Below are 13,859 nucleotides of genomic sequence, written 5' to 3' on the forward strand. Positions count from 1 at the left end.
AGGCTAACGCAACAGATCAGAACATTTAGCTTAACATGTTGATAAACTATTAGGCTATTTCTTCACATTAAAAATGCAGCAATGCACACACCATAGTAGGCTATAAGCTAAATGTTTCATTTAGCGGGAAAACACCATCAAAAGTGACCGGAAATGTGATTATGCATGTAATGCTTTTATTATCAAAGGTGCATTTTTATGGTGAAAATTATCATCCCCAAACCTGAAACTCATGTACTGCATACAGTTGAAGTTGGAAGTTTACATACACCTTAGCCAAATACATTTAAACTCAGTTTTTCACAATTCCTGACATTTAATCCGAGTAAAAACGCCCTGTCTTAGGTCAGTTAGGATCACCACTTTATTTTAAGAATGTGAAATGTCAGAATAACACTAGACGGAATGATTTATTTCAGCTTTTATTTCTTTCATCACATTCCCAGTGGGTCAGAAGTTTACATACACTCAATTAGTATTTGGTAGCATTGCCTTTCAATGGCTACAAACTTGGGTCAAACGTTTCGGGTAGCCTTCCACAAGCTTCCCACAACAAGCTTTTTGTGAATTTTGTCCCATTCCTCCTGACAAAACTACTGTAACTGAGTCAGGTTTGTAGGCATTCTTGCTCGCCGCACTTTTTCAGTTCTGCTCACAAATGTTCTATGGGATTGAGGTCAGGGCTTTGTGATGGCCACTAAAATACCTTGACTTTGTTGTCCTTAAGCCATTTTGCCACAACTTTGGAAGTATGCTTGAGGTCATTATCCATTTGGAAGACCCATTTGCGACCAAGCTTTAACTTCCTGACTGATGTCTTGAGATGTTGCTTCAATATTCCACATCATTTTCCCACCTCATGATGCCATCTATTTTGTGAAGTGCACCAGTCCCTCCTGCAGCAAAGCACCCGCACAACATGATGCTGCCACCCCCGTGCTTCACGGTTGGGATGGTATTCTTCGGCTTGCAAGCCTCCCCCTTATTCCTCCAAACATAACGATGGTCATTATGGCCAAACAATTCTATTTTCCTTTCATCAGACCAGAGGACATTTCTCCAAAAAGTATGATCTTTGTCCCCATGTGCAGTTGCACATGCAGTTGCAAACCGCAGTCTGTCTTTTTTATGGCAGTTTTGGAGCAGTGGCTTCTTCCTTGCTGAGCGGCCTTTCAGGTTATGTCGATTTAGGACTCGTTTTACTGTGGATATAGATACTTTTGTACCTGTTTCCTCCAGCATCTTCACAAGGTCATTTGCTGTTGTTCTGGGATTGATTTGCAAGTACCTTTATCTCTAGGAGACAGAACACGTCTCCTTCCTGAGTGGTATGACAGCTGCGTGGTCCCATGGTGTTTATACTTGTGTACTATTGTTTGTACAGATGAATGTGACCCCTTCAGGCATTTGGAAACGGCTCCCAAGGATTAGCCAGACTTGTGGAGGTCTACAAGGTTTTTTTTCTGAGGTCTTGGCTGATTTCTTTAGATTTTTCCATGATGTCAAGAAAAGAGGAACTGAGTTTCAAGGTAGGCCTTGAAATGCATCCACAGGTACACCTCCAATTGACTCAAATTGTGTCAATTAGCCTATCAGAAGCTTCTAAAGCCATGACATTCTGAAATTTTCCAAGCTGTTGAAAGGCATAGTCAACTTAGTGTATGTAAACTTCTGACCCACTGGAATTGTGATACAGTGAAATAATCTGTCTATAAACAAGTGTTGGAAAAATTACTTGTCATGCACAAAGTAGATGTCCTAACCGACTTGCCAAAACTATAGTTTGTTAACAAGAAATTTGTGGAGTGGTTGAAAAACGAGTTTTAATGACTACAACCTAGGTGTATGCAAACTTCCGACTTCAACTGTATGTATGCCAGTTAGGCTCTCCACCCATTGTTAAGCGGATTAATGTGCTCAATTCTTAAAAGTTATTTGGCCACTTTAGTTGTGATACAAACCTTATCAAAACATATAGGCCTATGGGCTAGGTTACATGAGGTGTGCGAATATGATTGATTTAAAAAAAGTCACAACAAAAAGGCATGCATTGTTCCTTGCCTTATGCTGGGCATCAGTGCTAATATATAGTTCAAGAGATAATATTAGCCTATGAGCTCATGGGCTCTCATGAAGTGTTTGATTAGATTTTTGATTGCATTTGCATTCACGTCAGAGTGATTAGAGGGACAATAGAGTGCTGAGTACCAGGCAGTTAGCAAGTTTGGTAGGCTTCTATGACCATCAAATCAAATCAAATCAAATCAAATTTATTTATATAGCCCTTCGTACATCAGCTGATATCTCAAAGTGCTGTACAGAAACCCAGCCTAAAACCCCAAACAGCAAGCAATGCAGGTGGAGAAGCACGGTCAGCAGCATCAGAGCTTTAAACAGTCACGTGGAATTTGACTGCTTTCATGACCGCCAGTGTGGCGGTAATACGGTCACCACAACAGCCCTAGTTCCAATACCATATTTACAATGTGCAGGGATACTACGTATAGAGGTAGATATGTATAGGGGTAAGGTGACTAGGCATCAGGATATATGATAAACAGAATAGCAGCAGCATAAATGATGATTGTATTTGAGTGTGTGTGGAGTCAGTATAAATGGTGCTTGGACAAAACAAACTTTACTCTTGTCTATAGATGCTATTAATGCATTCATTCTGTCTATATACTTGTTTTTGTTATCAAAAACCCTGCAAACATTATTCATAAATAACATGCTTTGAAAATCTGTAGTATCTATAGTAAATATAACTAACTGTACTGTGTATCTTTGAGGAATCAGCCTGAAACAGATGGTATATGGAGCCATCTATTGGATATAGAATGTATTACAATAGAATACCGAGATAGGCAAATTGCATCGAAAACCGGTCTCTCAGGACTGACAAAGCACAATGCAATGATACATAAAATGTACTCTTTACAAGAGGTGCTGGGCCAGATTAAAGTATAAAACAGGCTAGCTAAGGCCAATGTTTCCCTACATCTGTACATCTATAGAGATCCCTAAAATATCTGGAAAAGGATTGGTTCCCAGCCAAATTGCCTGGGCCCGAAATGAATAAAGCATATTTTTATTTCACCTTTATTTAACCAGGTAGGCCAGTTGAGAACAAGTTCTCATTTACAACGGCGACCTGGCGGTAATATGGTCACCACAACTGCCCTAGTTCCAATACCATATTTACAATGTGCAGGGATACTACGTATAGAGGTAGATATGTATAGGGGTAAGGTGACTAGGCATCAGGATATATGATAAACAGAATAGCAGCAGCATAAATTATGATTGTATTTGAGTGTGTGTGGAGTCAGTATAAATGTGTGTGCATGTTTGGGTGCATGTTGGAGTGTCAGTGTGCAGTGAGTGTGTAGAGTCCTGTGAGTGGGCATAGAGATGGTACAAAAAGTAGTACAAGGTCAACTCAGATAGTCCCCGTAACCATTCTGTTAGCTATTTAGCAGTCTTATGGCTTTGGGATAGAAGCTGATCAGGAGCCTGTTGATGTCAGTACTGCTTGCCATGTGGAAGCAGAGAGAACAGTCTATGGCTTGGGTGGCTGGAGTCGTTAACCATTTTCCATTGCATTCCGTTTGTGTTTTAAAAAAAAATGCGGAACCTTCTCCACACATTCAAAATGAAAAATAAGGAACCATCTTTGGGATATTCATTACCTTTGGTATTTACAATTGTGTCACTATCTGATGTGTGATCATTCAAAGTAAAGATTTTAACTTTTTATTAGCAGTGAGCTTGGCAGCTGAACCAAAGTCTGCTAGCTTTTTGTATCCCATGCAATCAATGAGAACATTCTCTGGTTTGACATCTCTGCAACAGGAAAGAAGTGAGGATGTGAGAGAATGCAGGAGAAAGCAAATGGGAATGGAAGGACAGGGAAGAGCCGAGACCAGAACAAACTATTTGACAACCCAGGTGAGAGATCTAACAAAGAGTGACTATTATTTGGCTCTTATACTTGTAGCAACCTTATTTGAACCTTGACTCTACCAGTCACAATGCTATTCTGGGATTCACATAAGCAGTACACAGGTGTGCAGCACATTTGAGCGTGTTAAAACGCCCATCTGATGCACAGCGTGGAATGGCAGCCCACTTATTCGATCAGGTAAAACTGGGCCATAGCATCATCAAACTGCTCTTCATATCTGTTCATCAGAGCCATCAGGTCTCTACCCGATGGTACTCAATCACCTATCAACACATACATGGAAATTAAACACAAACACGCATAGTACCGTGACAATCATATCTCGGGGTGGCAGGGCCCGAGTGTTGGGCCAGTAACCGAAAAGTTGCTGGATCTAATCCCTGAGCTGACAAGGTAAAAATCTGTCCTTCTGCCCCTGAACAAGGCAGTTAACCCACTGTTCCCCTGGTAGGTCGTCATTGTAAATAAGAATTTGTTCTTAACTGACTTGCCTAGTTAAATAAAGGTGGTAAATGTCATATGTTATCAGACCGACTGGAGCCTTGTGTGACCAATGGCTAGGTTTATTTCAAACCAAGCAAAAAGACAAGCATTACCACCACACCCAGAACATACAGTTTCTATGGTCATTGGTCATATATTAAACCACCAAGAGCTCCAAAATGTATCTGTAAAGCAACAATGTCTCTTGTATTCCAGCAGTGCTGCTGTTGGTCCATGCATTCTAAATATAAACAGGAAGCAATGAAGGCAGCAGCTACTAGTCGGGATGTTAATAAAAGTTCTGCGACGAGAGGCATACAGCAACGCATGAATGGTCGGGAAGTCTGAATGAACAGCAGCATTCTAAAGACGTTACCTAGCAACAGGGTACTGAGAGACACTTTGGAGCAGTCTGACACTTGGATAGAGATGGATTCTTTGTATTTTCACTGGGCTCAGTATGGAAGTGTGGGCAGAGCAGAGCTGGGGGTGGGGACTGACTGAGCTGAAGGAGACATGGAAAATAATTTATTTCTAATTTGAACCGCTCAGCTCCCTGATAATATCTATTCGGCTGCAGCAATGCATTGCTCATTTGGCATTCGTATTGGATATTTTACTCCCACTAAATTCCCAGGAACAATCGGATAGAGCGATCCAGCCACAGACGGAGTACAGAGAGGAAAATGCACAATAGTAGGGATGAGGTCAAGTGGGAAAAAACATGTAAACTGCCAATTTCAAGGGCCACATTTGGGCTTTAGAAATTGAATGACAGTCCATAACCTTTTAGGACTAGGGCTGATGCAGAATGTTTTTCTATTTGTAATGATACACATGGAAATCTACATGTGACTGCAATGCTTTGTCGTTTTTCTATTATTGAAAGGGAGAATTGCCCCGATTTAAAGATAGCTTTTTCACAATGTTCAGCCCTGTGGTTCAAAAAAGGCTGTGAAGGAATGGAAATTAAACCAATGGATGGTGCTTGGACAAAACAAACTTTACTCTTGTCTATAGATGCTATTAATGCATTCATTCTGTCTATATACTTGTTTTTGTTATCAAAAACCCTGCAAACATTATTCATAAATAACATGCTTTGAAAATCTGTATCTATAGTAAATATAACTAACTGTACTGTGTATCTTTGGGGAATCAGCCTGAAACAGATGGTATATGGAGCCATCTATTGGATATAGAATGTATTACAATAGAATACCGAGATAGGCAAATTGCATCGAAAACCGGTCTCTCAGGACTGACAAAGCACAACGCAATGATACATAAAATGTACTCTTTACAAGAGGTGCTGGGCCAGATTAAAGTATAAAACAGGCTAGCTAAGGCCAATGTTTCCCTACATCTGTACATCTATAGAGATCCCTAAAATATCTGGAAAAGGATTGGTTCCCAGCCAAATTGCCTGGGCCCGAAATGAATAAAGCATATTTTTATTTCACCTTTATTTAACCAGGTAGGCCAGTTGAGAACAAGTTCTCATTTACAACGGCGACCTGGCCAAGATAAAGCAAAGCAGTGCATCAAAAACAACAACACAGTTACACATAAACAAACGTACAGTCAATAACACAATAGAAAAATCTATGTATAGTGTGTGCAAATGTAGAAGAGTAGGGAGGTAAGTCAAAAATAGGCCACAGAGGCGAAATAATTACAATTTAGCATTAACACTAGAGTGATAGATGTGCAGATAATGATGTGCAAGTAGAGCATCTGGGGTGCAAGTAGAGATACTGGGGTGCAAGAGGATAAATAACAATATGGGGATGAGGTAGTTGGGTGTGCAATTTTTAGATTGGCTGTGTACAGGTACAGTGATCGGTAAGCTGCTCTGACCGCTGATGCTTAAAGTTAGATAGGGATAAGACTCCAGCTACGGTGATTTTTGCAATTCGTTCCAGTCATTGGCAGCACAGAACTGGAAGGAAAGGCGGCCAAAGAAAATAATGGCTTTGGGAATGACCAGTGAAATACACCTGCTGGAGCGCGTGCTACAGGTGGGTGTTGCTATGGTGACCAGTGAGCTGAGATAAGGCGGGGCTTTACCTAGCAAAGACTTATAGATGATCTGGAGCCAGTGGGTTTGGCGACAAATATGTAGTGAGGGCCAGCCAATGAGAGCATACAGGTCGCAGTGATGGGTAGTATATGGGGCTTTGGTGACAAAATGGATGGCACTGTGATAGACTACATCCAGTTTGCTGAGTAGAGTGTTGGGGGCTATTTGGTAAATGACATTGCCGAAGTCAAGGATCGGTAGGATAGTCAGTTTTACGAGGGTGTGTTTGGCAGCATGAGTGAAGGAGGCGTTGTTGTGAAATAGGAAGCCGATTCTAGATTTAATTTTGGATTAGAGATGCCTAATTTAAGACTGAAAGGAGAGTTTACAGTCTAACCAGACACCTAGAATATGTAGACAACTACAAATACCTAAGTCAGAACCGTCAAGAGTTGTGATGCTAGTCGGGCCGGTGCGGGCAACAATCGGTTGAAGAGCATGCATTTAAAAGCAGTTGGAGCTCAAGGAAGGAGTGTTGTATGGCATTGACACTCATTTGGAGGTTTGTTAACACAGTGTCCAAAGAAGGGCCAGATGTATACAGAATGGTGTCGTCTGCGTAGAGATGGATCAGAGAATCACCAGCAGCAAGATCAACAATCAACATCATTGATATAAACAGAGAAAAGAGTCTGCTCGAGAATTGACCCTGCGGCACCCCCATAGACTGCCAGAGGTCCGAACAGCAGGCCCTCTGATTTGACACACTGAACTCTACAGTTGAAGTCGGAAGTTTACATACACCTAGCCAAGTACATTTAAACTCAGTTTTTCCCAATTCTTGACATTTAACCATAGTAAAAATTCCCTGTCTTAGGTCTGTTAGTTACTTTTAATTTTAAGAATTTGAAATGTCAGAATAATAGTAGAGAGAATGAATTATTTCAGTTTTTATTTCATTCATCACATTCCCAGTGGGTCAATAGTTTACATACACTCAATTAGTATTTGGTAGCATTGTCTTTAAATTGTTTCACTTGGGTCAAACATTTTGGCTAGCCTTCCACAAGCTTCCCACAATAAGTTGGGTGAATTTTGGCCCATTCCTCCTGACAAAGCTAGTGTAACTGAGTCAGGTTTGTAGGCCTCCTTGCTAGCGCACACATTTTCTACGGGATTGATGTCAGGGCTTTGTGATGGCCACTCCAATACCTTGACTTTGTTGTCCTTATGACATTTTGCCACAACTTTGGAAGTATGCTTGGGGTCATTGTCCATTTGGAAGACCCATTTGCGACCAAGCTTTAACTTCCTGGCTGATATCTTGAGATGTTGCTTCAATATATCCACATCATTTTCAATGCGTATTCCTTCAAAGCTCAGTTGTCCTGAGTCTGCACAACTCTCTCAGGACCTAGGATCAAGAGAGACACTCGTGTTTTAGTACTATATCTCGACACAACGATGAAAATAATTATGGCCTCTAAACGTTCAAGCTGCATACTGGACCCTATTCCAACTAAACTACTGAAAGAGCTGCTTCCTGTGCTTGGCCCTCCTATGTTGAACATAATAAACGGCTCTCTATCCGCCGGATGTTTACCAAACTCACTAAAAGTGGCAGTAATAAAGCCTCTCTTGAAAAGCCAAACCTTGACCCAGAAAATATAAAAAACTATCGGCCTATTTTGAATCTTCCATTCCTCTCAATAAAAAAAAAGCTGTTGCGCTGCAACTCACTGCCTTCCTAAAGACAAACATTGTATACGAAATGCTTCAGTCTGGTTTTAGACCCCATCATAGCACTAAGACTGCACTTGTGAAGGTGGTAAATTACCTTTTAATGGCATCAGACTAAGGCTCTGCATCTGTCCTCGTGCTCCTAGACCTTAGTGCTGCTTTTGATACCATCGATCACCACATTCTTTTGGAGAGATTGGAAACCCAAATTGGTCTACACGGACAAGTTCTGGCCTGGTTTATGTCTTATCTGTCGGAAAGATATAATTTTGTCTCTGTGAATGGTTTGTCCTCTGACAAATCAACTGTACATTTCAGTGTTCCTCAAGGTTCCGTTTTAGGACCACTATTGTTTTCACTATATATTTTACCTCTTGGGGATGTCATTCGAAAACATAATGTTAACTTTCACTGCTATGCGGATGACACACAGCTGTACATTTCAATGAAACATGGTGAAGCCCCAAAATTGCCCTCGCTAGAAGCCTGTGTTTCAGACATAAGGAAGTGGATGGCTGCAAACTTTCTACTTTTATACACGGACAAAACAGAGATGCTTGTTCTAGGTCCCAAGAAACAAAGAGATCTTCTGTTGAATCTGACAATTAATCTTGATGGTTGTACAGTCGTCTCAAATAAACTGTGAAGGACCTCGGCGTTACTCTGGACCCTGATCTCTCTTTTGATGAACATATCAAGACTGTTTCAAGGACAGTTTTTTTCCATCTACGTAACATTGCAAAAATCTGAAACTTTCTGTCCAAAAATGATGCATTAAAATGAATCCATTATTTTGTTACTTCTAGGTTAGACTACTGCAATGCTCTACTTTCCGGCTACCTGGATAAAGCACTAAATAAACTTCATTTAGTGCTAAATACGGCTGCTAGAATCCTGAGTAGAACCAAAACATTTTATCATATTACTCCTGTACTAGCCTCCCTACACTGGCTTCCTTTCAAGGCAAGGGCTGATTTCAAGGTTTTACTGCTTACCTACAAAGCATTACATGGGCTTGCTCCTACCTATCTCTCTGATTTGGTCCTGCCGTACATACCTACAGGTACGCTATGGTCACAAGACGCAGGCCTCCTAATTGTCCCTAGCATTTCTAAGCAAACAGCTGGAGGCAGGGCTTTCTCCTATCGAGCTCCATTTTTATGGAATGGTCTGCCTACTTATGTGAGAGACGCAAACTCGTCCTCAACCTTTAAGTCTTTACTGAAGACTCATCTCTTCAGTGGGTCATATGATTGAGTGTAGTCTGGCCCAGGAGTGTGAAGATGAACGGAAAGGCTCTGGAGCAACGAACCGCCCTTGCTGTCTCTGCCTGGCCGGTTCCCCTCTTTCCACTGGGATTCTCTGCCTCTAACCCTATTACAGGGGCTGAGTCACTTTCTTACTGGTGCTCTTTCATGCCGTCCCTAGGAGGGGTGCATCACTTGAGTTGGTTGAGTCACTGATGTGATCTTCCTGTCTGGGTTGGCGCCCCCCCTTGGGTTGTGCCGTGGCAGAGATCTTTGTGGGCTATACTCAGCCTTGTCTCAGGATGGTAAGTTGGTGGTTGAAGATATCCCTCTAGTGATGTGGGGGCTGTGCTTTGGAAAAGTGGGTGGGGTTATATCCTTCCTGTTTGTCCCTGTCTGGGGGTATCATCGGATGGGGCCACACTGTCTCCTGACCCCTCCTGTCTCAGCCTCCAGTATTTATGCTGCAGTAGTTTATGTGTCGGGGGGCTAGGGTCAGTTTGTTATATCTGGAGTACTTCTCCTGTCTTATCCGGTGTCCTGTGTGAATTTAAGTATGCTCTCTCAAATTCTCTCTTTCTTTCTCTCTCTCGGAGGACCTGAGCCCCAGGACCATGCCTCAGGACTACCTGGCATGGTGACTCCTTGCTGTCCCCAGTCCACCTGGCCGTGCTGCTGCTCCAGTTTCAACTGTTCTGCGTGTGGAATCCTGACCTGTTCACCGGACGTGCTACCTGTCCCAGACCTATTATTTGACCATGCTGGTCATTTATGAACATTTGAACTTCTTGGCCATGTTCTGTTATAATCTCCACCCGGCACAGCCAGAAGAGGACTGGCCACCCCTCATAGCCTAGTTCCTCTTTAGGTTTCTTCCTAGGTTTTGGCCTTTCTAGGGAGTTTTTCCTAGCCAACGTGCTTCAACACCTGCATTGCTTGCTGTTTGGGGTTTTAGGCTGGGTTTCAGTACAGCACTTTGAGATATCAGCTGATGTACGAAGGGCTATATAAATACATTTGATTTAATTTGACTTTACTATTTTAAGGCAGTGGATTTACGTTAGCTTCTTTCCACGCATGTGGACACACACACTCTTTTAAGCTTTGGTTACAGATATAGCAAATAGGAGTGGCAATACATTCTGCTACCATTCTCAAGAGTTTCCCATCAAGGTTGTCTATACCTTGTGACATATAATTATTGATGGATAACAATAATCTTTCCACATCTCCCATCTGACTTGACCAAATTCAACACAGTAATCCTTCTCTTTCATTATTAGAGGGGTTATGTTCAGGGCATATTCATAGCTTTTAGCTAGCTCCCACAAATTTGGAGGAAAGGGTTACATTGGCTGGTTAGCTAGTTATTATTAGCTTCAATTTAAATGGTGGTGTCGTCAATAAAGCTAGCCAGTTAGCAAACAAAGCAACACAAGTATAATTTTATGGCATTTCATGAAGCACATTTGATGTTTTTCAAATCCCAAATCCCAGATTTCCCCTTTAACAGTTACAGTTGTTTTGCTATGTGCATCAAACTATTAAGACTACTTAAACCAGGCCTACATAGTGTGAGAGCAAAACAATGTTCTGAATGATGCAAAGGGCCTCCTGGGGTTTGCTGTGACAGTGGATGGATCTTCTCTGTGTGTTGTTCTCACGGGAACAGAGGGACGTGTAGTGCTGCTGCGTGCTGGCTACCCTACGCCTCTCTGTGCTTCTGTAAATAGTGAAGCATTTGTGGCCTTGTCAATGAACCCACCGTAATTCTTATGTCATCGCCTGTCTCTCAGCCCCAAGAGGTAGCCTATTTTGCCCATTATCATCGCCATACAGATCTAGGATCATGTACCGGTCTACCCCCTAACTTGTCCTCATCATCAGGAAGGTATAAAGAATATCTGTCCCTGTGTCAGACAGTGGTGAGGGGTAACTTGTTAGTTTCACTCCTCCTTGGTGACTGACTGCTGCTCCCTCTCCCTTCCACCACAGGGCTGTGCTGTCTGTTGAGGTCCAAACACACAGTGCAAAATCCCTCCTTTTCTCCACATTCTCTCTTCGGCTATTGTGATGCCATAGTTTTTAATTCCCAACTCATCCATAATGATTTCTAACATTATAGAGAGCGACCGGCTGGATTCCATTTCTATGTTTTATTTCAGTACAGTTAACACAAGTTAGTCTCCATAAATACAAGTAATGAGTACTGGGGTACCGCGAATGTGTTGGCCATTATTGTAAATAAGAATTTGTTCTTAACTGACTTGCCTAGTAAATTAAGGTAAAATAAATGTTTTTAAATTAGAGCTAGGTGAGTAGTTGTCTCGCCTTGCCATACCTCCAAAATCACGTTGTTGTCACGCTCCCTTGGAGGTCTGTTTTGTAAAAAATGGAACTATAACATTGATAAGATTCCTACAAAAGGATCTGCTTTTCATAGACAAGTATTCTTAGCATGGTCGTTAATATATAAACATTTTTCCCTGCATAGGTATTTCATTTGGAACAATAAGGATATTTTGTATAGAAACAAGTCTTAAGTTTTAAGAACTGGTTTAATAATCATATCCTGCTGGTGAGGCAACTCTTTTATGTAGAAGGTTTGTTACTCAATTATGATGATTTTTTATTGCATTACAATATCTCTGTTACACAATAGAGAGTTCGCCATAGTCTTTGATGCTATTCCACCTGGACCTCTCATGTTGTTTAGAGGTGTAACCAGACCTCACCTTTTTGACCTATCCTCGCTTAATCCAGTTGAATCTCCAATAGGAAAAGTCTATTTCTCCTTGCTCCATCAGAACAACAGCTCTATATGTGCTTTATTTCAAAGGGATATTGTATCCATACCTTATGTCACAACTTACTGGAATTCATTTGTCAATAATATCTGTTGGAAAAAGTCTGGTTATTGCCACACAAATGCCTGTTTGTTAACAAGGTCAAAGAGGTCTCTTTCAGAATGATCCATAAGTTCGACCCTGAGAATCATTACCTGAAGAAACTCAAAAAAGACATTAACATTAACTGTGCTTTTTGTGTTTAGCATCCAGAAACAATTTTGCATTTATTTTGGCATTGTCTACATGTAAAGAAATTATGGAAAGATATTCATAGTTTTATATTTGTTTGTATTCTTGATGACTTTAGTTTTTTTTTATGGGAGAATGTGCTGCTTGATTCCTTAACTATAAAAAGGATAAAGAAAAACAATTTGCCCTCTTAAATCTAATTGTGCTACTGGAAAATAGTAATATTCATAAATGTAAATTCACAAATAAAAAACTATAACGTGTTTTCCATAAGGAATTTGAGCAGTAGATTAAGACCATTCTACATTCTTCCAATAAGAAAGCTGTTACAAAATATGTGTGCATCTTTTATGTCTTTGTGTAATCTGTCATTTGTTGTACCCCCTAGCATATGTTATCATTGTCTGTTTGCAGGGCCTGCAAACCAATAGACTACAAAGGGAAGCACAGCCAAGAGCTGCCCAGTGACACGAGCCTACCAGACAAGCTAAATCACTTTTATGCTCGCTTCAAGGCAAGCAACACTGAGGCATGCATGAGAGCATCAGCTGTTCCAGATGACTGTGTGATCACGCTCTCCATATCTGACGTGAGTAAGACCTTTAAACAGGTCAACATTCACAAGGCCGCGGGGCCAGACGGATTACCAGGACATGTGCTCCGAGCATGTGTTGACCAACTGGCAGGTGTCTTCACTGACATTTTCAACATGTCTCATTTTCAACATGTCCCCTTTGGCAGTTCTATCTTGGTGGAAAATGTTGTAGTTGGGGATGGAAATTTCAGAATTTTTGGTGGCCTTCCTAAGCCAGGATTCAGACACGTCTAGGACATAAGGGTTGGCGGAGTGTGCTAAAGCAGTGAATAAAACAAACTTAGGGAGGAGGCGTCTGATGGTAACATGCATGAAACCAAGGCTTTTACAGTTACAGAATTCAACAAATGATGGCGCCTGGGGAATAGGTGTGATGCTGGGGGCTACAGAGACTGGGTTAACCTTTACATCACCAGACGATCAGAGGAGGAGTAGGATAAGGGTACGACTAAAGGCTATAAGAAGTGGTTGTTTAGTGCGTTGGGAACAGAGAATAAAAGGAGCAGATTTCTGGGTGTGGTAGAATAGATTCAGGGCATAATGTACAGACAAGGGTATGGTAGGATGTGAGTACATTGAGTGACGATGAGAGATGTTTCGTCTCTGGAGGCACCAGTTAAGCCAGGATGAGGTCTCCGCATGTGTGGGGGGTGGGACAAAGCGCTATCTAAAGGTAAGTTGAGCGGGACTGAGGACTCTACAGTGAAATAAAACAATAAGAACTAGCCGAGACAGCAGTAGACTACGCATATTGTATTCAGGGCAC

Source organism: Oncorhynchus kisutch, linkage group LG5 (genome assembly GCF_002021735.2).
Source record: "Oncorhynchus kisutch isolate 150728-3 linkage group LG5, Okis_V2, whole genome shotgun sequence".
NCBI classification, from domain to species: domain Eukaryota; kingdom Metazoa; phylum Chordata; class Actinopteri; order Salmoniformes; family Salmonidae; genus Oncorhynchus; species Oncorhynchus kisutch.